Raw genomic sequence first — 23,451 nt, 5'->3', positions numbered from 1 at the left:
GTTCCTAGAGGAATTCCTGACGAAAACATCTCAGAGGTGGCTGGGAAAATGTCTAGAAAAATTCCTAGACTATCCCCTGGAGATATTCCTGGATTAGTCCCAACAATATCCTTGTAGTCTTTGGACATATTCGAAGGAGGATATTTGTAAAAATTCCAAGAAGAATTCATGGAGGATTCCTTGGGAAATCCTCAGATAATCTATATGATTATATGTAGAAAAATCTCTAGAGAAATACATATCGAAATGCCTAGAAGAATCACTAGAAAAACGTTTACACAAATTCATAATAAATACGTAAAAGAATTCCCTTGAGGATTTCTTTGGGGAATTCCCGAAGAAATTCCTAGATAAATCTCAACAGGAATTGCTTTAGTAATCACAAATGGAACTTCTTGAAGGAGCAACATCAGCAATTCCTGGATCAATCCTAGCAGGCATTTCTAAGAGGAATTCGTGGAGGATTACTAAGAAGAATTCCTAAAGGAATCGCAATTTTCTTATTGTAGTCAATTTTTAAATTCAGTTTTGTAAAAAGAACTATTATGATTAAACTTCTAAAAAATAAATCGATGCAACTGATAATTTCATTACCCCCTTCGAGCAATCCGTTGTTCCTCACTCCTCACCTCCTCGAACTATCCATCCATAATTTTTCATATCATTTTCGAAAGGGCGCCACAGGAAGGTCGAGCAAGCTCAATGACAAACCAACCCGAAAAATGTTGAGCTTGGTTCGCCGGTAGCGTTTCATCGTGTAAGGGTCGTCGTGGAGAGAAAGGTTGAAGGCTACTGCTCTAATTTGTTGGTCAGCGACCAGTAGTGAGTAGTTTTCAAATTCCATTCAACCTTGTGGTGTTTTGTTTGTAAGCTGTTCGATGCTGCTACTGCTGCTGCTGCTACGATGAATGCACTTTTGAATTGTGCTTTTGCACTCTATCTCAAATTCCTTGGTTCACCTTGTAGAGTTTACTTAGAGTAGAAAGGGAAGGTTATTGCAAGGAGAATGTTGAAAGAGTTTACTTTTTAAAACGACGTATCCAACTTTGTAACACAGCTGTTGGATACGTTGATTTGCCTTATGCTGTATAAAAAACACACGTTTTCCGAAGAAAACTAGGGAACAGATAAAATGGTTTGGATTTAAGTTTATTTTAACCTTATGGATCCGTATTGCTCCGCCGTTGCTAACACAGCCGCGCTGGTCTAGATGTTTATTATGCTCGGTTTTATCGCCGGAGTATTCAATTTTCTCCGCAGGTCAGTGGAAAAGGTAGATAAGTCCTGTTCAAAAGTTCTGCATGAAATGCTCATCAATCGTTTTGCTTGCTCATGCAAATGCACCCTTGAGAGATAGGTATACGTAGTGAAAGCACAAAAAGGTACTGTCAAAGATAAGTGAATTTTATTTTGCGTTTTGTAAATCAATCAAACAAATCATTCCATCGTCAGTACTTCTATTTCTTCGCCCACTGAAGTGGCATGATCCTACGCAAGTATACAGATCCAATAAACCCCTGTAACATTTAATTCCAGCAGCTATGTCCTTCAATTGACTTTATTGAAATCAAGGACTTGTGCCAGTTTCAACGCCAATGCAATGGTGCTTGTCTAGATTTCCGCTCTTAGTTCACACATTTTTTCCCTGACTAACTACTGGTACTAGTGCTTACTCAGGCAAACGCAGCCCTACCGCACCGTATCTAACTAACCACATGCTGCTGCATTTGATAGTCCCATTCCCATCGCGGACGATGGTGATGGAAGGAAACAATCAGCTTACAATGCCAACAGTTCTGGTTGGATAGAACGATACATGTTATACTCGGCGACAGTTGATCAGAAGTTTTTATAAAGTCATTGGTCATCTTAGTGTGCATAGTTCGATCGATGATTGTCTCTCATACCATACCGGTTCATGCTTTTCCCACCATCATCAATCGATGATAGTGCCTCGCAACTTATCTCTAAGCAGTAATCACTAGAACTCTTGAGCACCCAAGTTCATTCCCATGCACCAATACCATAGGAACTGTCACCGCTTTTCAGCGCCTAACCGATCACACTTTGTTGTCACTCGCCGTGTCGTCAAAGCGAGATGTGTATTAAACAAACAAACCTGTCACAACAGTAGTACATAGGTAAGAGAGGGCTGTTGTCCCGCTTCAAGCCAGCGACCGCATCAATTGAGGGCGTCCATGGTCACTGGCCGCATGTGAGTCCCCGCGAGTACCTCTACTTCTATCCAGTGCCACTACTGGCTGGTAATCATCGCCGGCTTGCGGCGGTCAGTTTGTTATTGCTGTTTTATTAATTCGATAATGTGAGTTGAACCGTATACGTATTAGACTGGTTCGATCCTTTTGCTTTTAACTGTATGGTCTATCGATGGTAGTAGTTTTCATAACGAGTTGTTTATCTCAAATTTCTTGGCTTTAAACGTGAACAGCTATTGGACACTTGGACAACAATTCAATGAATTCATAAGAACTAAGCTGTGTCAGCCTCTGTTGAACGAGGAAACTCCCGCTCAGGTTTGAACCAGCCTATCAAATCGACCCGTCCACCAACTGTGCGTTGTTCGTTCTTGTTGATAATCCGCGCCGCGATGTGGTGGTGGATTGGTTGAACGGCGGTTTAATTTTTTTCGCGCATTGAAGCCATTGGCATTGTCACTCGTCATTGATGGCTAATATGAGGTTAAGTTATTGGAGGACAAAAGGTCGCTGAAATTAAAAATTTAAACGCGCCCGATTGCCCGGTACGGATATTACGGGAAGGTTTGTGCGTAGCGATGCACTGGCATTTGTGGTGGCTCTATCTTTGCTAGGCCATATTGATAACAAGTGGTTGAGGTATTTCAGTGGAGCTTTTGATAAACTACTGGAGGAATCACTGGAGTAACTTCAGGGGAAATCACTAAAGAAAATCCTGGAGAAATCTCTGAAGAAACTTCTTGGGAATCATCGAACAAACTAATATAGTAGCCCCTGAAAAACTATTCGAAGAACCCCTGAAATAACTACTGGAAGAATCCCTGGAAAAACCCTTAGAGGAATCACTGAGGGAACTCTGGCAAGAATCCATTAAAACTCTTCTATAGAAAAGTTTCCAGAGAAATGCCTTAGAGTTATTATTGAAGGAATCCATGAAGGCGCTTGAGGAATACTTGAGAAGAGGCCACGAAGAAACTCCAAGAGGTATCCTAGAATCCTTTATATCTCCAGAAAGAACTGCTCACCGAAAAACTACTGGAATAATCACTGAAGAAACTTCAGGAAAAATCACTTATGGAACTCCTGGAAAAATCCCTAAACTAACTCCTTGAAGAATCATTGAAGCATTGATTTCCTGGAGAAATTCCTTCAGAAATCCCTGGAGGAAGGCCTGGATAAATTCTTGGAGGGATTGTTGGAGGAATTATTGTAGAAATTGCTGGAGGAATCTCAAGAAGAATTACTGGAAAAATCCCTGGAAAAACTCCGTAATAAATTCATAGGGGAGTCCCTCAAAGAATCCCTGACACGATTCTTGTTACAAATATGCAACATGGAACCCTACAAATGCAAGGGCCCCAGGTTGGGTGCCATTGTTACAAATAAATAGAAGAATTCATGGCCCACGTTGGGTGCCATATCACGGACAATCAATAATGGAACCCTGTAAATGTTCTATTTTATTTTTCACTTGGTCCAGCGAAAAATAAGACAGAACACTACAAAGGCACAGAAATGCACGACTTGACAAATTGACATACACATAAAACATAAATTTGATACAACACTCAACATTAAATTTGGCCTGCTACCCTGTTGGGTAACAATTTACGATCACAGGATGACGAGGTTTCATTTACTGGTTTTTGTCCAGTCAATCCTGAAATTGTGTTTTGATTGTCTGATTGCAGTTTTGTTAACACTATTAATTCTCTTTTCATAGCTCAATTTTTTGTACGGCAACTAATAATAATGGGCCATCTTGCATCGGATTTTAATGCAAGGCGGCTGCATTTTGATGTTCGTGCTATGAACCGTTTGCCTGTCTTGCAGTCATTTATCGCCAGAAATGTCCTGAAAGTATGCAACTACATCGGTTGCTAGGGCTATTTTCCTCCTGAGTTATAGAACCTTAAAATTGTGTTAAAATGCACCTTAAAATTGTGAGAATATTTACAAGTTAAAATCGAACATGCAACAGAAAAACAAAACTGGTAACATTCTGGCGGAACAACTGAAGGAATACCTGAAGAAATCCCAGGAGAAGAACTTCTTGCATGAATTTATGGGGAAGTCCCTGAAAGAGTTCCTATAAGAATCAATTTCTTGATTTTTGCTTTGGCTGACCAAGCCATGTGGGAAATTACACTGTTGAAAATGCTTTGACATCCATGTGCACAACAGAACACGTGCTCGATGAACAAATTGAGATTTGAAATTATGAAAAGAAATCCACGTACTCCGGTGAGACTCGAACTCACGACTCCCAATTCGCTAGACGGGCGCTTCTATTCCTTCAAGCTACGGAGTCACTCGACTATCTCCGTCGCCAGCAGGCCTAGAACTGAACTCGATTCCACAATCGCAAATGGTTATCTTCTTTTCACAATCCAAACCCCCTTCGGATGGGATTAGATGAACATCTAACACATTGCACTGCACACTAATTGCCATACCAATAAGTGATTGGGAGGCAGTGCCCGAAGCTCTCGACAATTAAAAATAACTTCCTCTCTCGCTTTGACATACATGTGCACAACAGACAATGTGTTAGATGTTCATCTAATCCCATCCGAAGGGGGTTTGGATTGTGAAAAGAAGATAACCATGTGCGATTGTGGAATCGAGTTCAGTTCTAGGCCTGCTGGCGACGGAGATAGTCGAGTGACTCCGTAGCTTGAAGGAATAGAAGCGCCCGTCTAGCGAATTGAGAGTCGTGAGTTCGAGTCTCACCGGAGTACGTGGATTTCTTTTCATAATTTCAAATCTCAATTTGTTCATCGAGCACGTGTTCTGTTGTGCACATGGATGTCAAAGCATTTTCAATCCTATAAGAATACCTGAAAAAAGTCATTAAGAAATTCTTAAAGGAATACCTGGGAGAATCCCAAGAGAAATATCTCGACCAGTCCCTGGAATAATTTCGGGCGAAATTCTTGAAGGAATGCCTGGAGGGATTACCGAAGGTAGGCGTAGAGGAATTCCTGGAGGAATCCTTGAAGGAATTCCGTGATAAATGCCAGGAGGAATTCCTGGACGAAGTCCTGTAGGAATCCCTGAAGCAATACCTGAAGGAACTCCTAGAGGAATCCTTGGAGGGATCGCTAGAGGAATTCTTGGAGGAGAAATTCTTGAGTGAATTTCTGGAGGAACCCTTGGAGGAGTTCCTGTAGGAATATCTGGGAAATTTCCTGGAGGCATTCTTGGAAAAAAATGTTAAGGCATCTATGGAGGACTTCCTGGTGAAATTCTTGAAAAATTTGCTGTAGGATTTTTTGAAGGATACCAAGAAGAATTTTCTGGAGAAACTCCCGGAGGAAGAACTAAAGAAATCACAGAAGGAGTTTTTGGAAAAATCCTGAGGGAAAGAGGAGGAATGCCTGGAGTAATTCCTGGACCAGTACTCAGATGCAATCCGGGAAGATTGCCTGGAGAAATCCCTGGATGAATGCCTAGAGAATCATCATGCGGTTTTTTTGGAGGAATCCGTAGAGGAATTAATTGAGAAATTCCCTGAACCTGTAGTAATTCCTAGAGAAATAGCTGAAGCAATTTCTGGAGGAATTCTCAAATAAGTTCTGAGAGAAATTCCTGTAAGAATCGCTGGAGGAATTCATGGAGGAGTCCGTAGAGGTTTCCCACGAGGAATTCATGGAGAAATTCTCAGAGGTATGCCTGGAGGAATCCTTAGAGAAATTTCTTGACGAATTCCTGGCGAGATCCCCGGAGAAAACCCAGCAGAAGTCCTTGGAGCAATCCTTAGAGGAATCCCTGGATGAATTTCAGGAGAAATACCTGGAGAAATCCTTAGTAGATTGTCTTGTGTAATTTTTCTAGAAAAATCACTGAAGGAATGTATGGAAGAATTCCTGGAGGAGACCCTGCATCAATTCCTTGAGGAATCCCTGGAGATATGGAATTCCTAGAGGAATCTCTAGAGGAATAATTGGAGGAATCCCACGAGCAATTCCTGGAGAAACCCTTGGAAAAAATCCTGGAGGAAATATCTAGAGGATTGCTTGGAAGAATTCCTATAGAAATTCCAGGAGTAATCTTTAGAGAAATTCCTGGAAGAATCCCTGCAAGGATCTCTATGGGAATTTTTATATGGAAGAATTAATGGAGGATTTTTTTAAATAATCCCTGGGTTTGTTCCTGAAAGAATTCCATAGAAATTTCCCGAGTGAATCTCTGAAGGAAATCCTGAGGAAATCCCTAGGAACTCTTGAAGAATAACTAAATGAATTACAGGATGAATTCCTGGACGAACTCCAGGAGGACTCGCTAAAGGAACTCTTCCCTGAAGGAACTTGTAAAGAATTTCTGGAGATATTCCTGAAGGAATTCCTGAAAAAATCCTAAAGAAATTCCTGGAGAAATTTAAGGAATATCTGATAAAACTTCTGAAGGAATCCAGAAGGCATATCTGGAGATATCTCTGGAAGAGTTCCAGGACTGTTAATCATCCTTGTCCATGCTACTTACTTAACCTCCAGTCCTGAGCACCAAAGGTGGTACAGTGGGTCGAAAGATCTCCATCCTGGACGATTGCTTAACCTCTAGTTAAGTCAAATTTATGTGGATTTCCATTATTTCTCTGTTGAGGCTGCGCCATCATGGGCCTCTGAGTCTGCCTATGCTATGATGTCATGCTGGATTTCAGTCTAACGCTTGCTTGCAGATTTCGTTCCAGACCTTGCTATAGTTCGGCCTACCCACCTCCACTTCCGTTCCAGCATTTCTGGCCATCGGCTTTTGATGACATCGACGACGGAGCTCCGCGTTGGGCCCCCTTGCAAACAAATCCAACAAACTGCATTAGGGTAACGGTCGAATTTTGGACCCCTAGAGGACATTAGTTTGAATTTAAGTCAAAAACATACATATTCAGAGGGTGTTACGCATTATGATGATGTTCGTATGATCGTTAAAGCCTCCACTGTCCGTTAAAAATACCCACAAGGTTATTTCTGGCTGAAAATTTGATGAAAATAACTTATTTTTGAAGCACCAGTTTTCACTATTTTGGACCCTCTTAAGTATGTATTTTGGACACCCGGTGTTTAAACCCGTTTGAAACTATTTTCTGCCAATCTGCCACTTGAATATGCTGGATCACATCCTAATTACTTGATTGACAAAGGCTGATTAGACGAACTTTGCGAATTTAATGCGCTACAATGATAAACGTTTTTGTTTACATCTGCAAGTTTCCTCAGCTCCGCAATCTCTTTTTTGTAAACATGGTACGACACTGACACGGATGACGAGATTGACAAAAATGAATTTCAAGGCAAATAATGCTTTTTCCAGTGCGGAAATGATTGCTGCCCGTGCAGAGCAATCTAATTTAGCGAGTGATTCTAAAAATTTTCGCCATCTCTTCATTAAATTTGTGAAATTTGTGATAATACGACTCAGAGGGTCCAAAATATATGGGGGTCTAAATTATATTGGTTACCCTATAATCCAAAACGCCTCAAGTTCAATTCATGTTTACCACACACACGTGTCAGCCTTCAATCTGCCACACGTCGGATTTGGAAGGGCGCACATCCATTCATCGTCCCCTGCACACCGAAAGGTCAAGCCTTAACCTTATTTGAACCAATACCCAAACGAGATTGTCTCGCGAACGAAGGGCATCCCTGGCATTTGACCGTGTCGTCGGGAACAGAGTACTGAGTGAGTAGTTCAACTAGGCAGCTCTGCCTTTTCTGCTGGTGATGACGCTGGTGGCGATCGAAGGTCACATCGAAAGATGCCAAACGTATTATTTACATCTCAATTGCGCGCCCAGGTACCTAGCAGTAGTTGCTTCCCATAGTGAGCTGTTCGGCTTAGCAGCAACCAGCGCTCTTCTAACCAGCCACAAGTTTGGCCCTCTAAGTCAGCCAGTTTACATGAACGTGATCTTTTGCTTACTCGTTCCGCGCGCACATTCAGTGCCAGTGTGCCCTACATGCTTGGAGCGGGGTTTGTTGGTTCGGTTCGGTTTGGTGTTTGGATTGGATGGTAGGCAGCTCTCCGAAAGGGGCGATCACTGCCACTGCTGGTTGCAGCCAGCAGTCGGTACGCGGTTCCAAACGCAGCAAAGGGTGAGAAATCCGTGTCAAGGTTGCAGTACACACTACTAGGCTAGTTGAAGTTTTCTTTCTCTTTTCTGCTTCCCTTGTGTGGTGGTGCTCCGCCGGCAATTAGCTTCTCAATCGATGCTTGTTCAATGTCGTGTGGGAACAAATCAGCGAGATGCATATTAGATCACCACCGCACCGGTAAGGGAACTAAAGAATACATAGAGCGGAAGAAGATTTATGGTTCTCCTTGGCTCCTGTCAGTAAAATGACAATGTGCATGAACTATTGTGATACGAGAAAAAATCTTCGTTGGAGATGAGGGTTCTTTAAATGATCTTATACGACAAGCTCTCAAGTTGTACTTGCGCTTGAAGTTTATATCAAAGAACTTTTTTTCATTGTCAAAAGTGTGAAAGATTTTTTGAACATTAGGGAGAAGCAGTCCCTAAAGTAGTATATACATCCTTTCCTCACTCCAGCAACGACCCGGTTGGGATCGGACAAGACACCGTCGTGCAGAACTCTGCACGAAAATGCCCTGTACTGTGCCATAATGAGGCCGATGATTTTCTCAGGGACACCCTTGCGTCTAAGGGTTCCCCACATATTTTCGTTGTTGACACGGTTGCAAACTTTTTTCGTAATCAATGAACACGAACACGACTTGGAGTTCATTAATTTGCTCCAACGGAGCTCGACAATATGATCCACACAAAATCGTTCGGCAGGAATGCTGCTTGCTGCCGTCGGAGAGTTTCGTCAATCTTCTCCTGTATCCAGTTAAGGATCACTTTGCGAACGATACGCAACAACATGATACCTACTCCGCCAATTATCACATACAATCAGGTCACTCTGAACAATCCAGTTGACCGGTAATGTCGTGGTTTCCCATATGTTGCAGAATACTCGATTCAGCAGTTGATGGCTGTTTCTATCTTTTGACACGGGTAATGCGTCGAACCCTTGGCGGATCATGCTGAGGTGTCGGTGGCGTGGCCGACACTTGAAAAAAGCTTCCAAAGTGCTCGAACCACCGTTTCAACTGGTCAGCCGGGTCGGTCAATAGCTATCCGGATGTGTCTTTCATGGGCTTCCTAGCATTTATCTTAGTCCCACTAAGGCGACGTGAAACATCATGGAAGAGATGGCTTCCTCGCTTTCGTCGGCTAGGGAATGCGCCCACGCTCTTTTGTCCCGTCTACAGGAGCGTTTCATTTCCTTATCGAGAGTCAAATAGCGCTCACGGGCTGCGGCTTTGGCTCTGTCGTGACCCAGTGGACAATCACGAAATACGGTGGGATCAATTATCCTGGGGGGAAGGGCTTGCGTCCGGGTTGAAAAAGAGAAAGGTTTTCTTGAATCTTTTCAACTTTTATTTTCTCCGTCTATCTCCTACAATTTCTGTCACAAAACTGTCTATTATTTTCTCTGCTAAAAATCACCGCCTACTTATTGTTCTAACTACCAACTTTGTGTTCCCTTATTAGTTACCTTCCTAAACAATTTTTTTTTTAACATTACTATCAATCTCATTCTCTACAGGCTCCTCGTGTTTTCGCGTGCTCCATCGCGGCTCTGCGCCGTTCCATCGCTCCTCTATTTTACTCCAGATATAATCTGTGATCCATCGCTTCCTCCGGGTGCGTATCATACCCGAATTATTTTCTCCAGTGGCGATGGAAGCCTTCTTGATGACTCTCCATTGATCTTCTACGCTTCCACCATCCGGGATATCTGTAGCACGGTTCTCTAGCTTCTCGACGAAGGACCTTTTCACGGCAGCGTCTTCCAGCCGGCGTTTGTTGAAACAACGCCCCTCACGGAAATTGTTGGAAAAAAAATGATCCTACCACGACTCAACCATTGGGTTGAATCGAATAACTTGCTTTCAAATACACAATTCGGGTTTCTCAAGGGCAAAGAAACAAACGATTGTTTAGCGCTTCATCAGATTTCCAACTGGCCTTTGCGGAAAAGGAGCAATTGGCTTCAGTTTTCTTGGACATTAAGGGCGCTTTTGATTCTGTTTCAATAGAAATATTCTCAGAAAAATTGCACAATAGTGGACTACCAGGAACTTTAAACAATTCCTTGTATAATTTGTTGTCAGAAAAACAGATCAGCTTCAATCTCAGACAACTGACAACTTCCAGAATAAATTTCATGGGCCTACCACAAGGTTCATGTTTAAGTCCCTTGCTTTATAATTTCTATGTGAAAGATATTGCTGTCTGGAAGGAGAATGCACGCTGAAACAACTTGCAGATGATGTAGAAATGTTGCAAAGACCATTGCAAAATTTCTTAAAAAATCTGTCCATTTGGGCAAGAGATTTGGGAATCGAGTTTGCTGCGCAAAAATAAACACAATTGTTTGTGTTTTCTAGAAAGCGGATTCTATCCCAACTGAAACTTAATCTTTTGGGAATAGAAATCGACCAGACTTTGATTTCGAAATACCTTGGGGTCTTGTTTGAATCAAAAGGCATTTGGGGTACCCACACACTAACTTTTTTGTGCCGAACTCAGCAATATTTTTGACGAGATTATAACAGCTGAGCGCTCGGCGATCATTTCGGTAATTGAAACAATTACTGAGCACTCAGTAGTCGCGGCGCTTCAACGAACTGTCAAAAATAACTGAAGTAATTGCTATAGTTTGAAGACAGCTCAGCTTTTTTTGAAAACCGTTCGGTTAAAGCATATGCATTTGTCAGGTGGATAGCTGACTAGCCCAGTACTTTTTTCTGACGAAGTTAGTTTACAATGGGATTGTTGTTATTCTACAAATAACTGAGAAGCTCAGTATTTTTCGACGAGTTTCAAGGAATCAGAGCATGTTTTTGATAATTATTATGCAGAAAACAGCCCTTTATTAAAATACAATGAAATTACACTGTTAGTTTATTAAAACTCATTCTTGGTGGTGCATCTGAGTCCGGATGGCGACGTCGCCAGAAGAAAAGGTACACGATATTTTCGTTTACCGATGCGCATTTCTATAAGGAAAAAGAATCATGAAAATCAAGGTACTTACACTGATATTCTTTGTTCTTACATCACACTGTTATATGCACTCGATAATTCCTTCCAATTTTGTTTTCCACAGCCGTAAAATTATACTTTATCTGCTTAAAACTTCGAATTTTTACTTTCACTGCAAACAGAATAGAATAAGATGGCGTGCGTTGTAATAGTTTGACAGCTCTGCCATGATTAACAATCGTACGGTAATAAAATGACGATCATTCAGTGAAAAGTTCAAGATTGCTGACTGATCAGTAACAATGTTTACCGAACTTTTTGACTACAGGGGAGAACTTAGATGTGCTGAACATATCAGCAATTATTTTCACCGTACACAGCATATGATCTTGAAAAATAACAGTCGCCAGTAGTTTCGGATGCGATGTTCAGTACAGGCTCGAGAAAAGCACCGAGTGTTCAGCAATTTTGTAGTTTTGACGAACTTATTCGCTAAAAAAAGTACCGAACATCGAGTTTGGGATTGAGTGTGCAAACTTAGTGTTTGCTGCAAAAATTTCAACAAAGGATCAATTTTCTACGCTCAACTACCGGAACATGGTGGGGTGCTCACCCGGAAGACCTCATAAAACTTTATAAAACGACTAGTCTCTCTGTTCTACATAGAGTATAACTCTTTCTGTTTCCTCTCAGCAGCACACTGCCACCTAATAACATTAGAACGAATTCAATACCGTTGTTTACGTATTGCCCTCGGCTGTATGCACTCAACGCATACAGCGAGCCTGGAGAACTTGTCAGGGGTGAAACCTCCACAGAACCGCTTCTGGGAACTCTCACTTGGTTTTTCATCAAGTGTGAAGTGAGCAACACACTTGTTATTGAAAACTTTGATGAAATGCTCAGTCTAAACACTCAGTCAATATTCATGAGATTCTATATTTTCTACATGTCATCTGATATAAGCCTCCCAGGTTATAGTCCTCCTCGTTTACACTTCACCAATGACAGTTCCTTTGTTAAATACGATCTGTCCATGAAGCAAGCTGTTCAGGGAATACCAGATCAACTTCGGTCTATTTCGATTCATCGCATTTTTAACGAAAAGTGCCAAAATATCTATTCCTGTAAGAGATTCTTCACTGATGGGTTTCGTATAAATGGATCCACTGGTTTCGGTGTCTTTAATGGAAATTTCACCGCCTTCCGAACACTTCAGGAACCTTGTTCGATTTATATTGCTGAGCTGGCAACAATCAACTTCGCTTTGAGGATGATTTCTAAAATGCTCTTCATCTTCACGGAAATCCTTAGTCCGATTGAGGCACTCCGGTCGATGAAACCTGTAAAACATGCATCTTACTTTCTCACAAAAATAAGGGAGCAGGTGGGTGCACTGGTCGAAAGATCATACAAGATTGCCTATGTGTGGGTTCCCTTACATTGCTCAATTTATGGCAATGAGAAGGCGCACTCTCTCTCAAAGGTGGGCGCACAGGAAGGTGAGATCTATGATAGCAGAATTTCATAGGATGAATTTTTCCAATTTGTTTGCCAGAGTTCTCTTCATAGTTGCCATGATGATTGGCGAGATGGCCAGCTGGTGGTTACATTCCATTATTCCCAATGTTTCCTTCCTGTGCGGTGGTATGGTTTGAATGTAAATCGAAACTTTATTTGAGTTATGTCAAGACTTATGTCCAACCATTACTCGCTAGATGCGCATTTACACAGGATTGCGTTGAGCAATGTTTGTACTAAATGCGGTTCCGATTATGATGGCATCTACCACGTAGTTTGGCAGTTCCCGGATAATGACGCCTCCAGAGCACTACTTTTGGATACCTTTGAAACCCGAGGTAGACAACCCTTTGTTCTTGTGAGAGATGTGTTGATGACCGGCGATGTCACACATGTGATGTATTTTCGATTTTCTTCGCTCTGCTGGTATATAAGTTTAATTCGCTCGTGTTTTCTTCTCTCTCTCTCTCTCTCTCTCTCTCTCTCTCTCTCTCTCTCTCTCTCTCTCTCTCTCTCTCTCTCTCTCTCTCTCTGTTTTGTCCTCTTTGCGTTACAACAAGTTGGTACCAACACCACAAGGAACCGAACACGCTAGCAAGATGCGATTCGTTCCCGGATGTTAAAACTTCAGTACTCCTATTCAAATTGCTTATGGGACGCTATTTGGGAAGGAACAGCTATCCAATCAGAAGTTGAAGTAAAAAAGACAAGAAAACTTTCATTGCCGATCCCGCCCATCTTCTCCGTTACAAGGATAGGAAAGGATGTGATGATATGACACCTACTTTACAAGAGGTCAGCGACTCACCGACACTCCCATAGGTGTCAAGGAGTTGGATATTTGGAATGGGTTAATTCACTACAAGCGAGTGATGCGGCAAAATTTAGATTGTGTAAGTGTATTTGAGTTGATCATGTAGACGTGTTGGTGTGAGTGTAAGTGATTGTTTAACACCAACGTTGGGAGTGACATAGCTAAGAAATTTTATCACTCCATGGGCCTTTTTCTTTCCGGGATGGGACACAGGCATTTGGACCATGTGTCCTGGTTAACAAGCCTAGGCTTAAGCGCCATTGAGCGCTCTCTGAAACGATAAGCAACACGAATGTGGATGGGAAAGGATAACAGGGAAGGGATGATATCTATTTATCGAGATGCCAGCGACTCACCGACGCTCTCGTAAATAAAAAAGAAATGGGATTTTTGTAGGTACAGGAATGGTTTGGAATTTAGTATGATTAAGTTATGCGTTATATATGTAGCTTGATATGTTAAAAATGGCCGCTTTAATTGATTTATATTGTGTGTTTACCGCCCACCCGCATTCTACCGGTCACCCAGGTAGCCGTTCCAAAGAAGCCGTTTTATAAAAAAGAAGGACTTAAAAATGAGCTTCAACATTTTTAGTAAATGCGCGATTCCGCGTTGCCACCATCTACTTATTTTTTGGCAATAAAATTGACTTTAATTTGAAAACGGCTATTTTGGAACGGCCACCTAAGTAACTGATGGAATACAGGCAGCCGACAAACTCGCAATAGCTATATTTTCAGCGCAAAAAACTAGAAGTTGAATTACGCTGAAAAATTCATCGATTGATTACTCCCAGTGAGTGATTGATTTTTTGATGATTTCAGCGCAAGGCGATGTTGACCCTTCCAATTTTTGTTTTTGAAAATATCCAACATGGTCAAAGTGTTTACTCACATAAAAAATCGTTGTCGCCGGTTGCTTCAGTTTTGAAGTTACAGATGTGATTGATAGCCACCACCAGTGCAGGTCTTGCCATGTCGGTGAAGAAGAGCACGCCATTCTCTACATAATGGTTTTAAAGGGAAGATGGCATCTTCACTTTTCCAAACATAAATAATGTATTACCTGGCGGCTCGGATTACCCTCCTCCCCCAAAATTAGTTATATAATCTATATATATAAAAATGAGTTAGGAGTTTCTTTGAGGCAACAAAACTCAAGAACGGATTAACCAATCAGCATGACTCTTGCACGGTTTGGTTCGTATTCGTGGTGGCTGTGTTTATATGTACAAAAAGTTACGAAAATCAACTAGAAAAGTAAGAAAATTGATAAATAACTGATTTTTCATGAGCTGGAAGGAAATCAACACGATCGAATTAAAACCAATCTAGAAGGCGGTGCTGCAATGACCTCAACAGTTGTCAAACCAAAAATAAGTGGGCAAGACAAAGTTTGCCGGGACAGCTAGTGTTTAATATAATAATTCCTTAATACGTCAAATCGCCAATTGAATAAATATAAAAGGAAAGATCTCACCAATTTAGAAACACTTGCGTCATCTATGGTCATCTTAGCTTGCTCATTCCGGCCTCCGGGAAGAAGTGTGTCGGGGTTCACCCGACGTTCAACTTGAGCTCTTCGTTAACCATCAGCTTTTTCCACTTTTCCTTTTTGAGTCGCATCATCTTCAGGACGTAGCCCCCGGTGAACGCGCCACACGGATCTTCCTTCACCTCTGTCGGCCATCATTGGACACAAAGATGGTCCGGGTTGACCAGAACACACCAATGTTCATAGGCACTTGCTATTGCTGGCAATCCACACCATCGTCCGGGAGTAACGAAAGGTTTTTTCATTAACATTCACGAAATATCTCCATGCTTCGGAGTAAAACCTTCAACGACGTCGGATATCGGTCGACAAATTCATTTAATTTTAACAAAAGCTTCACACTTTCACGATACAATTTGACGCGAGAAAAGTCCGTTTAGAATTCACACTATTTTTCACTAAAATCTTCTTTTTGATAAATTTTACACTGCCATTAGCCGAGATTCGATAAACGCTTGAGCGAACACGCCGCGAAAATTTTTGACGTCCGTATTTGCGCACGGATTACTGCGATCTCTCCGTCTTTCTGGCTCAGAGAATTTCAAAAGTCGTTATTATCGTGTGTATATTGTATTGTATATTGTAATATACATTAAGCAGAAAAAATATCTTCGGCTCCGTAAAGCGTTATACGCGATTGCGCCCCAAATTAATTAACTAGATATTAAAAAAAGAAACAGTGCCCGATTTTCTCCTCCCGTCAATGGATCCTGACAATGCGCAGTCGGATCTCGCGGATTAGAAGACGATAGTCGTGTTTAATGTCAGCGCTACGTTTGTCCTGACCGCCAAGAAGGCTTCGTCTCCATTTTCGGCTGATGCAGAAGCGGTCGATTTGATTTTCCGTGATGCCACTTCACTATGTGTTTAGGTTACAATGTCGATGGGGAAAGAGCGTTTCCCTAATCACCATGTCATTGTTGCTACAAAACTCTGAAAACAGCTCACCGTTTTCGCTTATTTCTCCTAGACCATGACGTCCAATTACATGCTCATAGTTCGAGTTGTCGTAACCATTGAAGTCGCCCATGAGGATCTTGATATCACCTTTTGGAATATTACCCACGATAGCATTCAGTTGGCTGTAAAAGTTCTTTTTGACTTGCATTTCGGCAGCATCGGTTTGCGCGTAACATTGGATCAATATAAACTTTCAAACCCATGTTCTGAATCTGGCCAAATTTATCCTTTTATTAATAGGTGTCCACTTCATGAACGCAGCGTGGGCATGAACACTGAGCAGGAAACCAACTCCACAGTGACAAGAAGCGTGTTCACATCGTAGGCCAGAGTATAGCAGAATTTGACCCGCCAATCTGTGTTCTTCAAAGTTCGGCCAACGGTCTTCGCTCAGTCCTAGAATCTCAAGCTTTATACGGCATGCCTCATTGGCAAGTTGTGCCAGTTTACCCTGCTAGGCTAGGATTAATACATTCGAAGTTTCAAATCTTGTCCGTTGTTATGCGCTAAAAGCCGTAGCCGTTGAATCAATTTACAATCATTCTTCTTCGGTTTCTTGAACGGTTTTCTGTGTTTCGAAAACAGCAGGTTGGTGGTCTAAGGTCCCCTATGCACCGTGGTGGGGCTGCCACCTTAGGGATAGCTTCTCAGTTCGGTTTACAAAAAAATGTTATTTACATCGGTTAACATACTGAGAATGCTAGAGCAGCCCTACGTTGGAGAATATCAACTTGGTTTTCGCAAGAGATGATCAACGACGGATCAAATATTTACTCTGCGACAACACCAACCCTAGGTAAATTTGGGGAGTACATTGTAAACTCACTACCTGTTAGAGATTAGCACTTTTTTTTAATTGAATTATGGTAAACAATGTAAAGGCATGGTTTTTCGACGAAACTGATCAGACTCATTCATTATTGATCAATAAGTTTTGTACCTTGATTCCGCACTGTTTTGCTAATCCTTTGACAGATACGCGTATTTCGACTACCACTTGTAATCTTTCTCAGTGTCAGTTATCCACTAGATACTGGATAACTGACACTGAGGAAGATTACAAGTAGTAGTCGAAATACGCGTATCTGTCAAAGGATGAGCAAAACAGGGCGGAATTGAAAGGTACAAAACTGATTACACTCATTTGAAGAGGATATTCTGCTTAGAGTGTTCGAAAAGTCGGTACAAGATCATTGAAATCAAATATATTGGAGGCTTCGACATTGTTGGTGACCAACAATAGACGAGTTGAAGCAGCGTGATGTAATGCTATAATGGTTAATGCTGTTTGCCCTAGACCCATAAGTCACACCGAAGGGAAATACATGTGAGATATACAACTCTTTCTATCTCTCAATGCCATATTGCTGTCCGGTTTATCCGCCAGCTCCAAGTCAACCGCATGACCTTGTGGTACTACACTCAACCAGCATCTAACGCCGTGATTTTTCGTTCTGTGACCGTGTAGCGCACAATAATGCAGCAGCCGACAGGTAGGTACACCCAGGTACTGGATACTGGTTCCGCCGACTACTGCAGCGATAATACCATCAATGATATAACTGATTATACGATGACTTAGAGGAAAACGAGCCACCGCATGACGATGCGATCATCGGATATAGCAACAACCGCTTGGGGAGGAAAAAATCTAACCTCTCCGGCGCCTTTTGCGGGCCTAGGACGGGAGGGTGATGCGGGGAGTCGTGTCTCGTTGACTCCCAGAATGGGTCGCAGCAAGGTGACATCCAAGAAATTGCATCAACTCGCAACGAATGCATTCAACACGCGCAAACGAAGCGGGAACGATATGACGCGATGCACTGGGCGGCCACACACAAACACACGCATTCCATCCATACACGGTATGGATGACAGATCAGAAGGAAGGTCTCCCCGCCGGTGTGATGGTTCGCCTTTGAATGCAGTTTGTCTATTTCTATACAAACGTCTCCTCAACGCACGATAAAAAGGGTTGCACTATGCACTTGCTTGTGCTACCCGGTAGCAGCCAGTGATCTTCTAATGCAAAAGTCATGCTGCTTGCCGAACGTACATAGTGATCATCGCACGAAAGATAAACTACGAGGCGGTATCTGACTATAATGGAAGAACCAGTGCAACAGCGAAAAGTGATCGTACTAAGTGGCGAACAAAGGTAACTGGAGGAAACTAATTGAAGTAATCCATTATCCGCGGAGAATGATCTCAAAGAGGAGGGTTATTCTCATGAGTCAGTCAGATGGTTGACGGGAGGGATTGATTCTGTCGGTATGTCATCGATCACGACGGTTTTCAATGATTATTATGATATTTATAAGAAACATATCACGATTGGAAGGTGATTGTTGTTTTTGCTACTTCAGAATTACACTATTACAGCAATCATAGAATCAGAAATAGGATTGCTTATTTTTCAGAAAAATTGTATCATTATAAATTTCCAACAACAAAGTAGCATAAATATAACAAACCATGATTTCTAACCCACCTCCCCCCCCCCCTTTTTGCATTATGATTATTTTTGAGCCTAACTGTACACTACGTGAGCGACCTGTTGCCAACGTGATGCATTAGGAAAATTAAAGATTGAAACCTATAATTAAATCCTGCAAACATTTCTTCGGTATTTTCACCAAAGTTTGCTACTAACCTTTTATCAGAAATTTCACTGTCAGATATCATAAAAATTTTCTATGTATATAAAAATGAATTTCTGTCTGTCTGACCCATGCATTCGGAAACTACTGAACCGATCGGCGTGAAATTTTATATGCAGGAAGGCATGGGGCCGGGGAAGGTTCTTAGCTTGGTGTGAGACCTCTCCATTCTCTGGAGCGTCGGGAAATGGGGGGAGGGGGTCTCCACACCTTGTCCATCGTCAATGATGCTTACTATGTTCGTCGATACATTACCATTCTCCTCATTCAACAATGTCTCAAAGTGGCCTCTCCACCTGGTAGCTACCACAGTTTTGTCAGCAAGTTACCTTCACGGTCATGTGAGACGAAACTCTTTTTCTCGCACGCCATTGACTGTTTCGTAAGATGTCCGCATACGATGTTGTTCCATACTGTTTAGCTTCTCAGTAATGACACCCTCCTTATAATGCTACTTATTTCTGTCAGTGAATTCTTTTCTCAGCCGCTGTGCTGTTCTACATCCAGTTGGCCCATGTTATATGGGAATCCCATATAATATAGGACAATTATGCGAAGAACGGCAGTAGCTCTGCTCTCGCTTCCTTGTTGCGATCTCTAATGCTGGGTACTAGACACTAACATACGGCTTCTGAAATTCTTCTCAACCGTCACCTTCTTGCATCCCTCATTAAACCAACTGTTTTTGGATCGTCTTTGAGCAGTCCTGGGTGCTTCGAGGATAGCTTCTCACAGATTGTCAGAGATGGAAAATTATGAAGATTGCAGCTGAGCAGACACAAACCAAAACAAACATACTCGCGAACAACAGGGGCCCGAGAATACTCGCACTTCTTTATTCGTGAAGAAACGAAGCTGGCAAGCACTCGCATGTGATTCGCGAAGCTTCGTGAGTTTTTTGCATTTTGACGAAAAACGCATTTTAACGACTGGCAGTGCTGCTTTTCAGGAACAATGAAGCATAAAGCATTAGTTTATGTTGGATAATCACTAGATTTGCTATTATAACCACAATAAAATGCACTTCCCGCGCCTCCACTATTTCTTCACGAATAAAAACTCATGAATGTTTCTGTTTTTGTTTTGCTTCTTACTCACGAAGCAGGCGGTGCTAATAAACTCACACACTGTTTACTCTCGGAATCGTGAGTAAACCTTGTGTTGGCTTTACACTCGCGAATTGCTTCACGATGCGAGTAATTCCACCACTGCAGATTGTTGAGGTTGTCGTCTACGTGGATTATCATTATCTATTCGTCCTGCTTCTGGCGGTCCCCATTTGTCACACCTTCTGCTGAGAAGGCACTTACTTGGAATGTTTGAGCAACGATTGTTGAGAACGATCTTCGACGAAATGCAGTAGAACTTTGCAGATGACGACGCGGCAAAGTTCGCAAACTTTAAGATATGATAGATTGACACTTTCCTATGAAGTTGAAGGAAGGCAGTGCACGCTCAGTGTGTCTGCCTGGGTAAAAAAAAATCAAAACCTCAATGCACGACTAAGGTTAAGGAGTGATTATTGTTATTATTTATTTCTTAGTATGAAAATTTTCAGCCCGGAACTGGTTCACGCCCTTTTGTTAATGGGTAAAATGAGAGTACCATGATAATAAAGGATATCATGCTTGTTTCTAAAAGGTTCCAATAAGCACTTCCAAATTCTACTGAAATATTTGCTTGCCTTTTTTAAATACCACAGTTCACTGTAGAAATGATTTCATCGATTGAAAGCCACCGGACTGCTATTTAAAAACAAGTACATTCATCCCTAGCGGAAGGTGTCATCGCCCCTTCAATCAACACACTACACTTCATCGCTCTATTAGTGCAAATGATAATCATGGGATAGTCGCGGTGAGCAGCCGCGATTGCGATGCTGTTCCGGTCATTGACTTCGCCAAAAAAGTAAAAACAAATGAGACGACGGACAAATACCTACAAAGAAATAGCTATTGGATAGAGCTGAAAAGTACGCGCGCAAAACGGATGAACAGATGGACGAGCAAATCACTGGTAGGAACTGTCTGTGCGAGCTGGCAACAGTATTCGAATCGGACATCAACCAGAGCTGAATGTAACTAGATGCAAGTTCAGTCAAGACTCCTATAATACGATGTCACTAACTTTTCTTTCAATCAATTTGACTGATTTTTGGAAGACGATTGACCCGTTTTGAAACACATAGGAACATGCAAATTTTAGTTCCAATGATGTTGTGTGTAAAGTGCGGATGCCATCGTATTATAGAAATCCCTACTGTAGTAGAATAGTGGTGGATGCGGCAGAAAACCCACCAAACCGAGAGCAATAACAATGTGACGGGTGGTGGCACGACCAGGAGAGAAACTACCGAAGAGTCACATTTCAGTCATAAATGTGTGGTGGCGTCGTCGAAGAGACAGTGAGAGAGAGAGAGAAAGAGCCACAATGCCGCGAGGTCAGAATAGAGGAAATGTTGATAGGTCAGCGAACCTTTTGTCAACGCGTTCGGTCGACGTTCCGGAAGAGGTCAATGCACTTTCTGTTGGTCTTGCGATTGCGATAGGTGTTATCGGTTCGAAAACGCCTAGCAGACTGTGAGGGCTCTAATCTATTGTATGTAATAAAGACAACCGGTCGATTGTGTACACACCTTCTTAACCTTGGGTAGAAATTGGATTCGCTACTTTACGGCCATTCCTCCCGCTCCCTGTTTGGTTAGAATTTACGACTTTTTCAAGAACCGATTACGTGATCATCGACTTGTCTTTAGCACCTACCTACTAGCTGCAGCTGCAGTGACGACAGTACTGCACATTGCACTATCTAGTATTTTGCTTACGCCATAGAGAAACGAAGATATTCGCTCCGTGCAAGGGCGGTCATTTGGTGGGGGATAAAATATATTCTTCGCCAGTGGTTTTCAAAGCCTTTTAGATAGCTCTTCACTTTGAAATATTATGAAACTTGAAGAAACAAACCCTTATTAGTTAATCTCACGAAATAAAAATTGCATACTGTTTGGCATGTCTGATCTTTTTACATATGAGCCCAATCCCATATAGCATACAGCACCAGGGCACTGCAAGCTGTGGTTGCTAAGCTACATTTGTTCCAGTCTTTGACATTTCCTGGCCTTGTTGTTTACGATTCGGACATTTTTGCGAGCTTTTCATAAGTGGGTTTATTTTATTCAAAATGTAGGTTTCGCATGCGTGGGAAAATGTCCTGATTTATGACTTGATAATGGCACGGTGATACCCCTCCAGGAGGTCCTTCAGGAATTCCACAGGAATCCAGGATTCCTCCAACAATTCCTTCGCGGTTTCTCTACAAATTTGTTTCAGGACTTTTCCAGATGTTTCTTCTGGGATTCCAGTGAGTTTTTCCGGGGTTTATTAGGGATTCCTTCAGAAGTTTCCTCTTGAAATGTTTCTTCAAATTATCACCGAAATCCCTCCTGGAGTTCTTCTTAGAATCACCCCAGCAATTTTTCCAAAGATTCCTCCTGGAATCTCTTTCGTGATATCTCCATACATGTATTTTACTAGGGTTAGGAGTATGAAATTTCTTATTGCTTGATACTTTGTCCGCGAAGCTCCTCCGATTACCAAGTAGCATGTCGGCCCTGAGACCCAGCTCGAAAGATCTCATGCTACTGTGGCTTCTGTTAGTTTCCGTAGTTACTGATTAGTTTCAGAGATTTCTTTCCCAATTTCTCATGGAGTTCCGGAAATATTCTAGGAATTCCATCCAAGATTCTCCAAATAGTATCTTTTGGAATGTTTTTAGAAGTTCAATTTTTTTTTTACTTCCAAAAGGTATTCCTGGAACCGGAAAATCTTCCCGGGATTCATCGAAGAATTACTTTCAGGATTATTTGAAAAACTTCTTCCGGAATTCTTCTGGGAACTCTTTCAGGTATTCCTCCGGGAACTTCTTCTGAGCTCCTGCCAGGAATTCCTTCTAGAATTACTTCAGGAACTCTATCGTGGATTCTTCCGGGAGCTTCTTCTGAGTTTTGTTTGGGAACTATTTCTGGGATTATTCTATCAGTTTTTGTTTATGGAGTTACACATGAAGTTCCCACACATTTCTTTGAGGAAATACTCCAACAAGTTACTTCTGGTTGTCCTTCAACAGTTCCTTCTGAGGTTCCATTTTTCCAGGGATACCTTTTCGGAGTCGAAAAAATAACTTCTGAAGACATTTCAAAAGAAGCTATAAGGAGAATCTCCGATGGAATTCCTGAAGGACTCCCGAAACTTCTTTAGAAACCTCGAAAGAAATCCCAAAAGGATTCTTAGAAAGAATCCGGGGAAGAGTTCCTGCAGGAATCTCTGATGGAATCTTTTAGGAATCTTAGAAGAAACTCCTGTAACTATCCCAGAGGGATATTCTGAAGGAATACAAAAAAACTTATATGTAACTCTCTCAGAAACAACAGGGAGGGAATGAATTTGTGGAGAAACCTCGAAAAGAATTTATAGAAGAATCCTGAGATTACATTCGGGAAGAATCCTGGCAAGATCTCTTGAGGGAATTGCAGACGGAACCTCTTTAGGAATCTTAAAAGAAAGTTTTGGAAGAACCTTAGAGAGAACTTCTAAAGGAATCCAAAAAACTCCCGGAAAAATCTTATCAAGAATTCTTTGCGAATCCCAGAAGAAACTTCTGGAG

General features: G+C 41.8%; 1 protein-coding gene across 6 annotated transcripts in view; it reads left to right on the top strand.

The window, feature by feature from the left end:
• LOC115253958 (midasin-like) overlaps positions 1-23,451 on the top strand; it is a 141,501-nt gene that overhangs the window by 13,672 nt on the left and 104,378 nt on the right. The window lies entirely within an intron of this gene.

The sequence above is a fragment of the Aedes albopictus genome, chromosome 3 (genome assembly GCF_035046485.1).
Source record: "Aedes albopictus strain Foshan chromosome 3, AalbF5, whole genome shotgun sequence".
Taxonomy (NCBI): Eukaryota; Metazoa; Arthropoda; class Insecta; order Diptera; family Culicidae; genus Aedes; species Aedes albopictus.
Note: the sequence above shows the minus strand (reverse complement) of the source record. Positions and strands in the feature narration are given on the sequence as shown.